The sequence below is a fragment of the Ascaphus truei genome, chromosome 1, assembly GCF_040206685.1.
Source record: "Ascaphus truei isolate aAscTru1 chromosome 1, aAscTru1.hap1, whole genome shotgun sequence".
Lineage (NCBI taxonomy): Eukaryota > Metazoa > Chordata > Amphibia > Anura > Ascaphidae > Ascaphus > Ascaphus truei.
Window position 1 is genome coordinate 159,792,607 of NC_134483.1, and position 13,358 is coordinate 159,805,964.

Consider the following 13,358-nt stretch of genomic DNA (forward strand, 5'->3'; position numbering starts at 1 on the left):
GCACTCTGATAGTGTTAAATTTAGGGGTGTCTGATTTGACCAGTTATAGGGGAAGGGAGGCTTAGGGAAGTACCTCTGGGACCTTTTGGACCAGGGGGAATGGGCCAGATGAAGCGGTAGTCCCTCGAAACGTCGCCCCCCTAGCATACTTTCCGTTCTCCGTTTTTTGTGTATATTCCTTGTGTTTCATGTTTTTTCCCCTTTTCCTTCTCCCCACCCCTCACTTTGTGACATGCCCATTTGTGATACTGGTTTCTGCAAACACATTTGATTTATTTCTGGTTCGTTTTATTATTAAATGTTTATTCTGCATTACAACTGTTTTCATCATTTAGCTATTAGACAGTGAGTGCTGGTACTTACGTAGATTTGTTTGTATATATTAGGTTCATCCTCCATAGTCTCTCTCTTGTACATATGCTTTCTATGTGCTAGTCATTTCTGTGTATAGCCTAACTGGACTAACGGCGATTGTTGTATATAACAGGTAACAGTGTACGCTTTATCACCTTCATATCAACTTGATTGATGGCTATTGTTGTTTTTATAGTGTCCAACAGTGTATGATTTATTACTTGTACATACACTTTTGCATTTTTTCAAAACTATTGGCATTAGCTTGCTGTGTATACCTATTTTGAGTGCAGGGACTGCACTATTGTTTGGATTATTGTAGAACTTCAGTTTGTTAACAGTATCTAGATGCATTTTCTAATTTCCCTATTGCTTGACATATATTAGGAATCCCCCTATGATACATGCCTAAATAAAAACATATATCTAATCAGTTAATCTTATGATCTCAGATTTCTCACACTACAAGAATACCAGATCATGAGGCATGTTCATGAAGGCCAGTAAACACAAGACAGAAGTCTGTGGCATTGTGTACAAGTTGTAGTATTCAGGCCCGGATGCATAAAAGTCTGTTAACCCAGTGCTAATAAAGGTCCGTTATCAAAATTATTAACGGTCGTTATTTTTCATGAGGTTAACGCATGTCCACAAAGCAAATTATCTGCAAAAACAGCGGCCGATGTGTACAGTATCTCATTAAAATAGGCTTAACCCCATGTTACGTTAGCCCTGCTTCACATTAGCGTCAAATAACATAACTCGCATTGAGCCTGTCTTACCTAAAGGTGGAGTTACTTCCCTCCAGGCCCCGAACTATAGGTTTTGCTGGAAAGGAGAACAATGCTAATTTGTATATGCAATGTATAGTCAAATTAATTACGTTAGCAGGTATCTGAGGTCTGCTCGTTTTTGTGCACAGGTGTCTTTTTACATGTTATTTAAAGGTGTGTCTGGGTGGTATATACTGTATAGCACATGGGACTCTAGTGAAATAGAATCATTTTACAATGTCCAAGACATAGGCGTCCCTGTAAGTTGGAATATGAACTATTTAATTATTCACTGTGACACTTTGTATTACTGTACAGCAATTAGATTGAAACGGCGATTGGAGATAATTTCCTTGCGCTGATTTACCAGGGTTTACAATGCAGAAGGCTGTCCAGTTAGTTTTGGGTCCCGCCAAGAATAATTAGAAAAATTCTTAAACCGGACACAATAAGGGAAAAAGGGAAAATCCCCAAGCTACCTCTAATAATGCGTGCACACTAAGAATCAATATGAATAATCAAGGCTGTGTAAAAGATATCGAAAGTGATTAACATATAACATTTAAAGAAAATAGGATACAATATATACACTGTTAACTCACGGATGAAAATAGGGGTGGGGGTGGGAGACAATTAGGATGTTATAATGTAACAAAATCAATACAGGCTGAGGCTATTATAAGGTCCTAACAGTTGCCTCTCCCTCCGCCCCCCTGTTTTTAGCCATGATTTAACAGTGTATATTCATTGTATCCTAGTTACTATTAAATATTATATATTAATCACTTTCAATGTAATTTACACACCCTTGATTATTCATAGCGATATTTTAGTAAACACACATGTTTAGAGGTATCTTGGGGCTTTCCCCTTCTTTGTTTGCTATGTCAATTAGTATATACCTGAGTGTGTAGCACCTCAACTATATCTACATCTACTGCATAAGACTCGCCAGGCAATTGGCTTTGGTTTTAAATCCTTAAACTTGTCTGCAGTGGGTAGGGACTAGTCATCTTATAAAGCTACTGAAATGCTACAAAAAAAGAGGGTGGGTAAGGAGTGATCAACTTAAACCATACTAATTGAAATGTTTAAATGAATATATTCAATCGATAATTGTGAGATGGGTGCAAACTGTGAACGGAAAAGTGAATCAGTAAAATGAAGAGTACAAAGTGATTGTACGCCAAAGAAAATTCACTTAAATGCACACCACTAATTAAAATATAACCTTTATTGTTATTACTTAAAACATATGATATTGAGTGTGTATGTAACGGTGTTTAAAAAAGAATTAAATCAAATAACACATGCACCAAAGTCCCCTCTCATTTATATTTACACCTACTCAGTAAATATTGTAGGGTGGCACGTGATGTCATCATCAGTCTCCGTTATGGAGCTGTTTTAGTACAGTGCTCTTTAGTCAGCATATCAGTGTTATAGCCTATATATGCTATTAGTTTAGTGCTCAATGGCAGTGGTTCACAAATCACCAAAAAATCTACTCGCCACACAAAAAAATCTACTCGCCACCTAGTACCAAACGTGTGCTGCTTAGGCCAATATTTACTCGCCCGGGGGTTAAATCCACTCGCCCGGGGTGAGCAAATGTATAGGTTTGTCGAACACTGCTCATTGGTATTCTATTATTTCTATTATTGTACTCTTTATTTTACTGATCTACTGAAACGCTGCCCTGAAAAGGTCAGCTGATGATGGCGAGAGAAGCAGCTTGAGGAATCGTGTTCCAGTGGTAAGGAGAATCGAGCGAACACAGTTTCAGGCATGAGAAGAGGTACAGAGACAAGACAGGCTTGAGCCAAGCATAGGACCCATGTAGGAAGACGATATAAGGTGAGGCAGAGAAATAATAGAATGCTACGCCCTGGAAGTGAGGAGAAGAACCTGGTATCTACACAGGGTTTCATGGGAAACCAGGTGAGGGATTTGAGAAGAAAGCAGGCAGACCTCCCCCCTCCCCCCAAAAATGGACATGATTCAAAGCATTGTATATTATGAAAACAGATGGTAAATTATAAGGTAGAGAGCAATTAGGCTGGAATATCAGATACTAGATAGCTACTGTTGTTAAGATAAGAGAGCATGAGAAGATGCTTTAGCCTTAGAAAGGTAAAGGAAATGATGGGTCATGGCTTTGTTGCTGAGGATGAAGTGACAGGAGTGACCAAGCCTAGGTCCAAGAGATAGAGATCTTTTTTAAACTTAATGTTGATGGATTTTTAAATACTAAGGGGTACAGAAAATAGAGAAGGTCTTTAAAGCAGATTGTTTCAAGAACATTTTATATTTTGTCCATATAAATTGAAGGAAGATTTTGTACTGACTCTTGTACTGTGTATGAATGTACCTGCTATTTTTCAGAAGACGAAGATGAAGAGATGATGTAATAATTGGTGGGCATGGGGAAAGTGTTATAAAACCCTAGTAATAAAGTCTTGCTGTCTAGTTAATATATAGGGGAGTTCCCAGGTGAGCTCTAAAGTGGCTCACAAGCAAGGCACTTGTTAATGAAACCCACCTACAACAAGAAAAATTATCTCTGTAACAAGAGCATGAAAAAATGGTTGTGCCATCTTTTTACTAGTGCAATAATAGATTGATATCATGCTATGTTCTCCATAATGTTTTACTAAGTATGTAAGTGGCTGTGTAAACTTAAGGTGGTTAAATATATACATATATACTGTACATGCATATAATAGTTTTGCACAAGGGACATTTGAATAAATTATCCCCATAAGATTTTTTGGGGTGCGAGTCAGTGATACTGTTTGCCACTACGTGAGAATCACCTGGAATGAGTGGTTACTGACTGACCTCTCACTGCCAGTGAGTGAACATCAAACCAATTCAATACCATAAAAATGTTTTTTCTTCTTCTTTGTTTTCTTTTAGCGCCTTACAAGAAAATAAACAAGAGAGTCACAGACATTATGACAGCCTCGGGGCAGAGGTTGCGAGAGATTACGTGCCAGTCAGAAGGGTACCCGGCTGCGGAAGTAACCTGGCTGAATGAGAGACAAAACTTGAGTGTAGTGGCCAACACCAGCTACACAGTCACTGCTGATCAGATGTTTAATGTCACAAGCGTGCTCAGGGTCTCTTTATTAGCTAATAACGTCACCTGCATTTTTTGGAATGAAGCCTTCCAAGAGGCAACATCAGAGACCTTCACCATATCAGGTGCCCACAAGTTTGTTATTTATTTAATTTTTTTTTAAATTAGTGTATAAAAAAATAAAAAAAGAGAACACAGCCACCTGACATACATCCCATCTGCCCTCTTACCCATTTATCCACGTAGAGGCACCAACCCTGTGCTGTTCTGGTACTTTCTTTGCCCTGATTCTCTGTCTCAGAAACATGAGGGCGCGTCTGTTCATAGGCGTTCTGCTGTTTATAATACAATACATCACTAAAGACTGCAGGCCACAATATTCTGGGAATCGAATGAATCTATAGTTATATTTACTTAACAATGTGTCAATCTATGGGAACATTTGGGGCTTTGCACTTACAGTAATAATGAGCTGGAGGGTCTTCTCCCACAGCAAGAGTTTTAGTATCAGTACATCATTGAGGCATCACATTTAGACATGTGGTGGCCAACGGTCATAACTATCGCAGAGCTTTTAAAATGTTTTGTTTCATGATTTACAGGGGAAAAACATGTAATCCCTCATCAGTCCCAGCCACAGATGGTAATAGGCACTTGGACTGCATTGAACCTGCACTTCTTTTTAACACCATACTTGTTAGAATCATTTTCTCTCTACTGTCATAGTTGCCACGTAAATGAATACATCATTTATTGACGTGTAAAACTAGAACCAATCTCGGTTAAAATGTATTTAAAAAAAATAAAACCTTTAGGGTTTTCCCTCTGAGTAACTGTAATTCTGACCAAAGAGCCTTAGTATAAGTATGAGTGCAGTAGGTCCAAATGATTGTGTGTGTGTGTACTATTTACTTACGTGTACCATATCTTTCTGTTTCAGATGAAAGTGGCAATGCTGAAAAAAGAAGTCATATGTTCATGTTGCTAGTCATCGCTGTGGTTGCTGTATTAATTGTATTAGTCACTATTTTGATAAAGATAAATGGTAAGCTAATCACATTTTTGGAAATTATTATTTATGGGCACAAATGATTGTCACAAAAATACATACATCCATTTTAAGGTTTCCTGAGGGACCCCACCTTTGCCAATTTGTAACCGAGTGACACTCATACTGTACATGTATTCATATTGATCCAGAGGACGGCAAACAAACACCTTAGTGCAATTATATCTCAGGAGAAAACACAGTCCTAACCCCAGTAAATTGAATGATGTTGCTCATGAGATCAATGCTTTGGCTATTTTTTAATTGGTGAAAATTCACAGAACATATTTGGGATATTTGTCCATATCCTGGATCTGGGGGGCTCAACTGCAGTCCTCAAGCCCTCCACAGGTCTGGTTTTCAGGATATCCCTGCTTCAGCACCGATGGCTCAATCAGGTGCCTCAATCAGTCCCTGCTTCAGCACATGTGGCTCAATCAGAGGCTCAATCTTTGACTGAGCCTCTGATTGAGGCACCTGTGCTGAAGCTGGGATATCCTGAAAACCTAACCTGTTGGGTGCTGGCGAACAGTGAATAAATAATCTCCATTAGCCCCGTCCGCGGATCCTAAATAGCGGTACGCTGTCAATGAATTAAGGTAAATATTTTAATAGCCTAGTTGGCATATCAGCGCGCTCCATATAGTGCAATGTTTTCTTCACCGGGTGCCCACATACATAGTGCAAATACTGGCAAGGGATCCTGTATAACTCACATCAGCCTAGGGTGCACATCATAAGTAAACAAATGACAAAGTATATCAAGTTAAAGGTCTGAATATGCCTTACAAAGAAATGCAGTTTGTATCCCTGGACATTCATGCTGCTGGGCCACGTTGAGCCTAGTATAGCGTAGCTTGGCTGTATTTCCACGAATAAAGTCTCTTTGTGGGGGTGAGAAACAAAGCAGTACAGTATATCAGTGCAATCTTAATAATAATCTTAGTAATGGCTTTATCAGAAATATCGTTTGCCAACCACTAAGGACATCTCCCTTCACATTGCAGATATGTGTAATGCAGACACGTTACGGTTGAATGATTAATATCCACTCTTGGATTCAATTCATAAGAAAACATCCCAGTGTTAAGACTTTAATTCAGTCCTCTAGAGAGGATGATGTATCCAATGTATGTATCCAATAGGCTTCTAGTCTTAATCAATTCGCACGATATATACAAATCTGAGTGCTGCTTTAAGACAATGCTACATACATTGGCCACTTGCTTGAAAGTTGGAACTGCTGCTTAAGCATTAAAAAGTGTTAATTTCATATTTCTGCAGTTTCTGTTGTGAGGGTGTTTGACATTAAAGTTTCTATACCATAAGGAACCTGCACAGGCTCTTCCAAGGCACATGCTGAGTTCAGCAAACACAGCAGCACGCAGAGTGACAGTCTCCCATTCCACATCCACAAGTCACTGACTCCCAGCCGTCCTGAATAAGCTCTGAAAACATTATTTTAAGTAAGTATATAACTTGATTTAAGGTATTTAGTTTGTTAGAAGCAGCAATTCCCCAACCACCCCAAAAAGGAACAAAAAGGAAGTAATGACATAAACAGTAAGTTTATAGTGTCTGATCCCATTCTTAATTGTTCTCTTCAAATACAACCTGTTCATATAATTTTGCACTGGCACTAGCTGTCACCATGGCAACCATTGTTGTTTTCATGTATGTGGATGGCAGTGGCCATTTTAGTTTCCATGGGGGGCAAATTTGCAGCAAATAATATCTCTATGGAATTTAAATCAGGTGGCATCCTAAATAGAGCAGTAAAGGGAGTTTACAATGGTAAACAAATAGTGAGTAGAGGGGATTGCTGCTTTAAAACATTTGTGTGAAACACTGCATTTTCCAAGTGCCCTGCACTAGCATTAACGACAGCTGGGTCAGAACCTCATTGCACATTATGCGTCCATTTAGGAGTAAATCCTGGCAAAGCAATGTGTTGCATACCCTTCTGGAGGTGAAAAGGGTTGAACAGAACTGTCCTGGACCCAACAGAATGATATGTTAAGACAAAAAAAAATTCAAATGTAAGTAAAGATTCTGGATTGTAAAGAGGTGGAGTGCACTGAGTCGCAAAATAAAAAGGGTTTATTACAGGAAGTGGATAAAGTAGGTCAGAAAAAAGATGTGTTTCTTAGTAATACTTTACCAGGAAAGGGTCAGTACATTGACTTGTATATTTGGTTATCGAGTAGGTCTGTGGGTGTTAAAGATTTCTTTCTTCTTAGAAATAGGTTGGGTCGGGATCCAGGAAGAAGTGGGTGTGTTATTCTTTCCCCCCTTGTGAAACATAATAGGCCAACATTGCACTGTGGTGTCTTTGTGATCTTTCTTTAGATCAATTTACATGTATTCAGTATTTCACCTAGTATACTATGAAGCAAAATGCTAAAATTGACGTAAGTAAACATACATATATTTTGTAGCTTCAATAACTAACTGGTAATTCTTGATGATCACTAATGCAAAGTGAGGCTGTTTCCCAATTAGTGCGAATTGAAAGGCGTGTATTAATATTGCAAAGCACGAAAAGAGTTATCTTTCCTCAGTTTGCACTGGCATCAAAAACTGTGGAACTGTTTATTTCTGTTCCATGAATATGACTTTCACCATTTAGATCAGGGGTGCTCAACTCCAGTCTTCAAGGCCCACCAACTGGCCAGGATTTCACGGTATCACTGCTTCAGCACAGGTGGTGTAGACTGAGCCACTGATTGAGCCACCTGTGCTGAAGCAGGGATATCCTGAAAACCTGACCTGTTGGTAGCTCTCAAGGACTAGAGTTGGCTGCCCCTGTTTTAGATATAAAGGTTTTCTCTGCCTCCAAGAATAAATGCTGTCATGTGCTCAGGAGATGGCGTGTGTTAAATATGTACATCGTCTGGTTGGGATATACATATATGGCATTATCTCCTGACACCTAGCCGGGCCCTATAACAAAGTAATGATCTTGCCTCCTGTGAGGAACCTGAGCTGTCCTCCTCTAACCCACGGGTGCGCAAACCGGGAGGCGCCCGAGATTATCTGTGGGGGGCGCGGGGGTTACAGAGGCCCCTGCACGCTTCCCGAAAACTCACTCCTTTTAGCCCATCTCTTGATCTCTCTTCCAACTACCTGCCACCTACAGGTAGGGATCTCCTCTCCCACCCGCTCCCCCCTGGAGATTATCTCCCCTCCCACCTGCTCCCCCCTGGAGATTATCTCCCCTCTATCCTGCTCCCCCTGAATAATCCATTTTCATTAAACTTTTATTATGCATTATAAACTGGAACCTATTATTTTTTTTTTTTTTACAGGCATAGAAGACTTAAGACAAGGCTTTGGTGGGACTCCAATCACCTGTAAAAATGAATTGCAATAACTCTGCGTCTTTGTTTCAAGGGACAACATTCTAATGTTGCAGGTGCTTCCCTAGCTGGACTAGTATGGTCACGTACAGCATGTGCCTCCTTCTTTGGGACATTGAATATGGATCTATAGTACAATCTGTGTCAATGTATTACTTATAATTGTATATATTTGGAATATCGTCATTCCATCATTGCATTAATGCGATTCATACCAGATTCTTAATGATTCTGATGTCATAGTTTTAGCATCTTTACTGTTAGAGAGGCCAGGAGTGCATTGAAGTTGTCAGTGACCAGTACCACAATTGTGATATCTTTAAATACGTTAGAAAATATGTTAATAAACAAATTTTTTTTTTTTTTATTTGGATGTATTCAGAACTCCACTGTGAATCACTATTTCATGGCCGATTTTCTCTTTTTGCACACACAGCTATGCTTCTTATACCTCCGCTCTATCGTACACCAAACCATCACCCACGACCTAACACAAACGTGGAGCAAAGCAGGCCATAGCATTATAAGATAATTACTATACAATAGAACTATTAAGTTTGGCTTTTCTCCTCCACATTGACAGTAGAAACTAGCACATCCCTAAATACGACAGTGCTCACCACTCAAACATTGCCTACTAACCAATATAATTAATAACAGCCACTCCTGCTACAGGCCTTCCGAGCATCCCTGCTCACGGCGGGTCTTCTTCCACCAAACCAGGCCTTGCGAAGGCAATCTGACGAATCCACTCTTTTTTACAACTCAAAATATATAATGTTTAAGTAAAAAAGTTTAATGTAACAAACGACAGAACAGATAACTTGAACAGTAATAAGGCAACTAGGCAAACATAATGCAAAAATTATCAAATTTATCAAAAACAAAAGAAAAAGGGAACCTGTGGCAAAATAGGTATGAGGCAGCACATAAAACGAAACAATACATATAGTAATGAGAGAGCTACTGGTTAAGCTCAGACAGATAACGATAAAAGATCACATACAGTAGTAACACTGAAGTATCAGGCTTAGCTAGAACCAAAACCAAGGTTCAGAATCACAGTGAGATGGTACACAATTTAGACAGAAATAGCATATAAATGCAATAATAATGGGAAACAAAATGTTAAACTGTCCAGAAGGGGCACAAACATCTAAACAAATGCAAAATATATGGTCAGTTCATTCAACGTTGGGTATTGGATCAATGTCTAAAGTCATCTCAATCATAGGATCGGAAGTCCATGTGTCAAGAACATCAGGTGTCCATGGTAACAGAACGTGGAAGCATTATGAACTCCATATCCATCCATCCATCCATTTTCCTCCTAGGTTTTTGTGCCCAAGCATCAGGAACACTGGGAATCCCAGGTGGTAGGGCAAGTTAACAGAATCATAAGCAACAATAATTATAGTTCAATAATTAAGGTCCTAGAACAGGGAATCCATACATCTGAGATATATACTGTAAGTCCACAAAAACAGAGCATAGAGGTACGGTACTATATTACAGTACCAGTGGTAGTATATCTGGTCACTGGAGACCAGGCGACTTACACAGGGATCACAGCACAAAGCAGAGTAAGGGGTTAAACAAACTAGGGTTTATGAAGGAAAAAGCCACGGAGCATTACTAGCAAAGACACAGTTAAAAACACACAACAAGCTCTGGGTTCCTATGCCTCTAGGTGCTGGTGCTACATAAGCTAGTTTACCCGGGTCACCTGCCGCAAATCAAGCCTTGTCAGCAGTTACAAAGTCCTTGAATCACCGCCGGCTCATATTTCCAGGCAGCCAGACTACCCATGAGCAACTGTGAAATTCTGCTACGGGCAAGCATTTATAGATTTCCCTCTTCCTTTTGAATGGATGCTCAACCAATCAGAGTGAGGCAGGAGGGCTGAACGGGACCATCACAGGCAAGGGGGGGAGGGTGGCTACAGATCTGGCCATTTGCCGATCATGAAGTCAGAGCAAGTGGGACATAACAATAAAGTGTGCAGTGTACATGATTTTTGGACATACTGCACCGACACACTTTATTCGAGCAAATACCCAGTATGTACCTGGCAGATACCTGGAATGTGCCGCTCCTCACCTCTGACAAGCCCCGTTGCGTTTGCCTTCCCAGCCTGGGTTCATGCCTGGCTGACGGACGGCTGATCTGTTAAATGATAATGATTAGGATTTAATAGGCTGCAATGCTTCGCGTGTCTACCAGATGGCATAAATTCATGAATTGTAATGCAGTATATATATATATACTGTGCAGTATTGCAGCCAGCAGGAATAAAATGCTTCAATCCCTGCTTGGAAAATACCTCAATGCACTCGGGCAGAAAACAGTCACAAACCTCAATACACCCGGGTATACCCGAATTCGTGGGACTAGCCGAGCTCGAATAAAGTGTGTCGCCAGTGTACATACAGTAGGCAGTCCCAGAGCTTTACAATGACCTTTGGATCATGGGCAGTGACCGTAATGAAAGGGACAGCTGAGCCTGGCTTAACCTTTATTTTAACTGTCCTACCACGGCCGCCGACAGGGTGTTGCCAGAGGGGGCTTGCAGAAGATGTCCTTGAAGGTGCATGTCGAGGCAACACACTAAGCAGGTGAATGGAGGTTCCCCTGACAGGAACCTCCGTGGGCACCATCCAGAAGACAAATGGGCATCAATGAGTCTGAGGCATAAGGGTCTATTTAGGCAGAGCATTGAAGTAATGAAATGCCAGCAGTAGTATACCTCTATCTTTCCTTTGCCTCCTTTGAGGCTCACACGGTACAGCTTTTTTGTCCTCTCTTTTCAACATGGCGGTCATCTATCACCCACCTACCTCTACTCATCCCCCTTCAGTCTTTCTCTCTCACTTTGAAGGTGCAGTTTTTTGCCTCGTTTTTGCTTTTCAAAGTCACAAGATTTCCATTTATAGACATCCTTAGTGGGATTTGTATAGTTTGATAAGTAAGTATATGATGAGACAAAGGTCGACAAATGTTTAATTAAATTCAAGGGAGATTACTTCTTCTATTATTCAGCTGTCATGCTGAATGTTACCATGAAACTCATATCAAGCACAGTAATTTTCTTTTCAATTGTTTATTTTAGATTTTTATGGAAAAAAGACAAAAAATAGTCCAGCGCCTAAAACAAGTCCAAAGTGTAAAGTGGATAAACCTGACCATATACAATGTCCAGTCCTATTGAACTAGGTGTCTTCAGATGGATCTTGAAGGTGGTCTCACAATATGTGGAGATAAAACCAGAGACCAAATATAGTGTATAACTATAAAACTGTTGATGGGACAAACATACTGTACAATACAGACTAGACAGACAAACACTAAAAAAACAAATTACACTAACACTGAACTAAACAACACCTAATGATGAACCCAAAAATAGACTAATTTAATAAAATACACATATAAATGAATTATATCATACACAGGAAGTGATGACGTGAGAACTCTGTTCCGGTATGGGGAAAAATTGAAAACCTACTTACAACAAGCAGGATTTAGCAGGCGTATATTTGTCCCATCAACAGTTTTATAGTTATACACTATGATTGATCTCCACATATTGTTAGACCACCTTCAAGATCCATCTGAAGACCCCTAGTTCAACAGTACAGGACATTGTATATGGTCAGGTTTATCCACTTTACACTTTGGACTTGTTTTAGGCGCTGGACAATTTTTTGTCTTTTTTCTGTGTATAATTTGTATTGATCTCATTTGTCCTGGCTGCCTATCTTATAGTTATAAGAGGCTTTGCTATACTCTATTAGTGTTTATTTTACACTATATTAATTATTGCAATAGCGCTATAAGCTCATTTTCTTTCTTTGCACATTAGATTTTTATGGGGTACAGAAATAAGAAGGGGGAAAAAAGACAATGAGGAGAGAAACAGCGAATATATACAAATCATGGTATGATTTCAACACATGCTTAAAATTGACCCATGAAATCAAAAGGGGGAGGACAATGGGAAAAAGAAGGGGAGGTTGAAAGGCTACTCCTGTAGTTCGAAACCCCACCCCAAGTCTAGGGCATCCTCCAAGCTCCACACACTCCACCTGAAAGGACTCCTACAGCAGGGCCTGATTCGGATCATATGCAGCCTGTCAGGAATCTGCGTTCTCCGCGCTCCCCACACAGAGCACTCTCTTCTCACAGGGAGCCCCTGGACACACAACTCAACCCTACCTTACCGGTCTCCGCGGCTCCTCGCCCCTGCCGCCATCGTGGGATCACTCCCCTCGGTGATTGCTCAGCGCCGGGCGCGCCCACGGCCTCCCACGCGCACATCTGCATCCTCCTCTGGCGCGGTCCACGCGCGTACACGCGTTATGGAGAGCGCTCATTCTGCACACTCTTCTTCCTTTCCCTCCTGACCTCAGGCTCCGCCCCCGCACGCCGCACGGGCATACTCAGGTTACCAACAAGACTCACCTGGCCTGTTATGCCTGCACCAATCTGCAGTGTCTCCCTGTAGCTCTTCCTGTCCCGCCTCCGTTCCTAATTGGACCTTCCTGCTTTATCTAGCTCCTCTCTGCTCTCAGTCTTTGCTCGACATAGTCTCTGTATGGAAGTACTTCTGGATTCTCTTAGTGTTTTCTCAGGTTCTGACGCGGCTCGTACGACTACCCCCTCTGGCTCTCGATCTCGGCACTCCTTGGACAACGCACACTCTGGTTATCCCTTGAACACGGCTTGGACTACAACCTACCTCC

At 40.7% G+C, this 13,358-nt stretch overlaps 1 long non-coding RNA gene across 2 annotated transcripts; it reads left to right on the top strand.

Moving 5' to 3' along the window:
• The first annotated feature begins 4,007 nt into the window (after positions 1–4,007).
• LOC142493145 (uncharacterized) lies at positions 4,008–8,983 on the top strand. Of its 2 annotated transcripts, XR_012801021.1 has the most exons (5): positions 4,008–4,334; positions 5,150–5,254; positions 6,587–6,723; positions 7,184–7,296; positions 8,566–8,983. It is a non-coding gene; the product is annotated as an uncharacterized LOC142493145 (long non-coding RNA). The 2 variants fall into 2 exon arrangements; XR_012801018.1 differs by lacking the exon at positions 7,184–7,296 and having other exon boundaries at positions 4,013–4,334.
• The last annotated feature ends 4,375 nt before the right edge of the window (positions 8,984–13,358 follow it).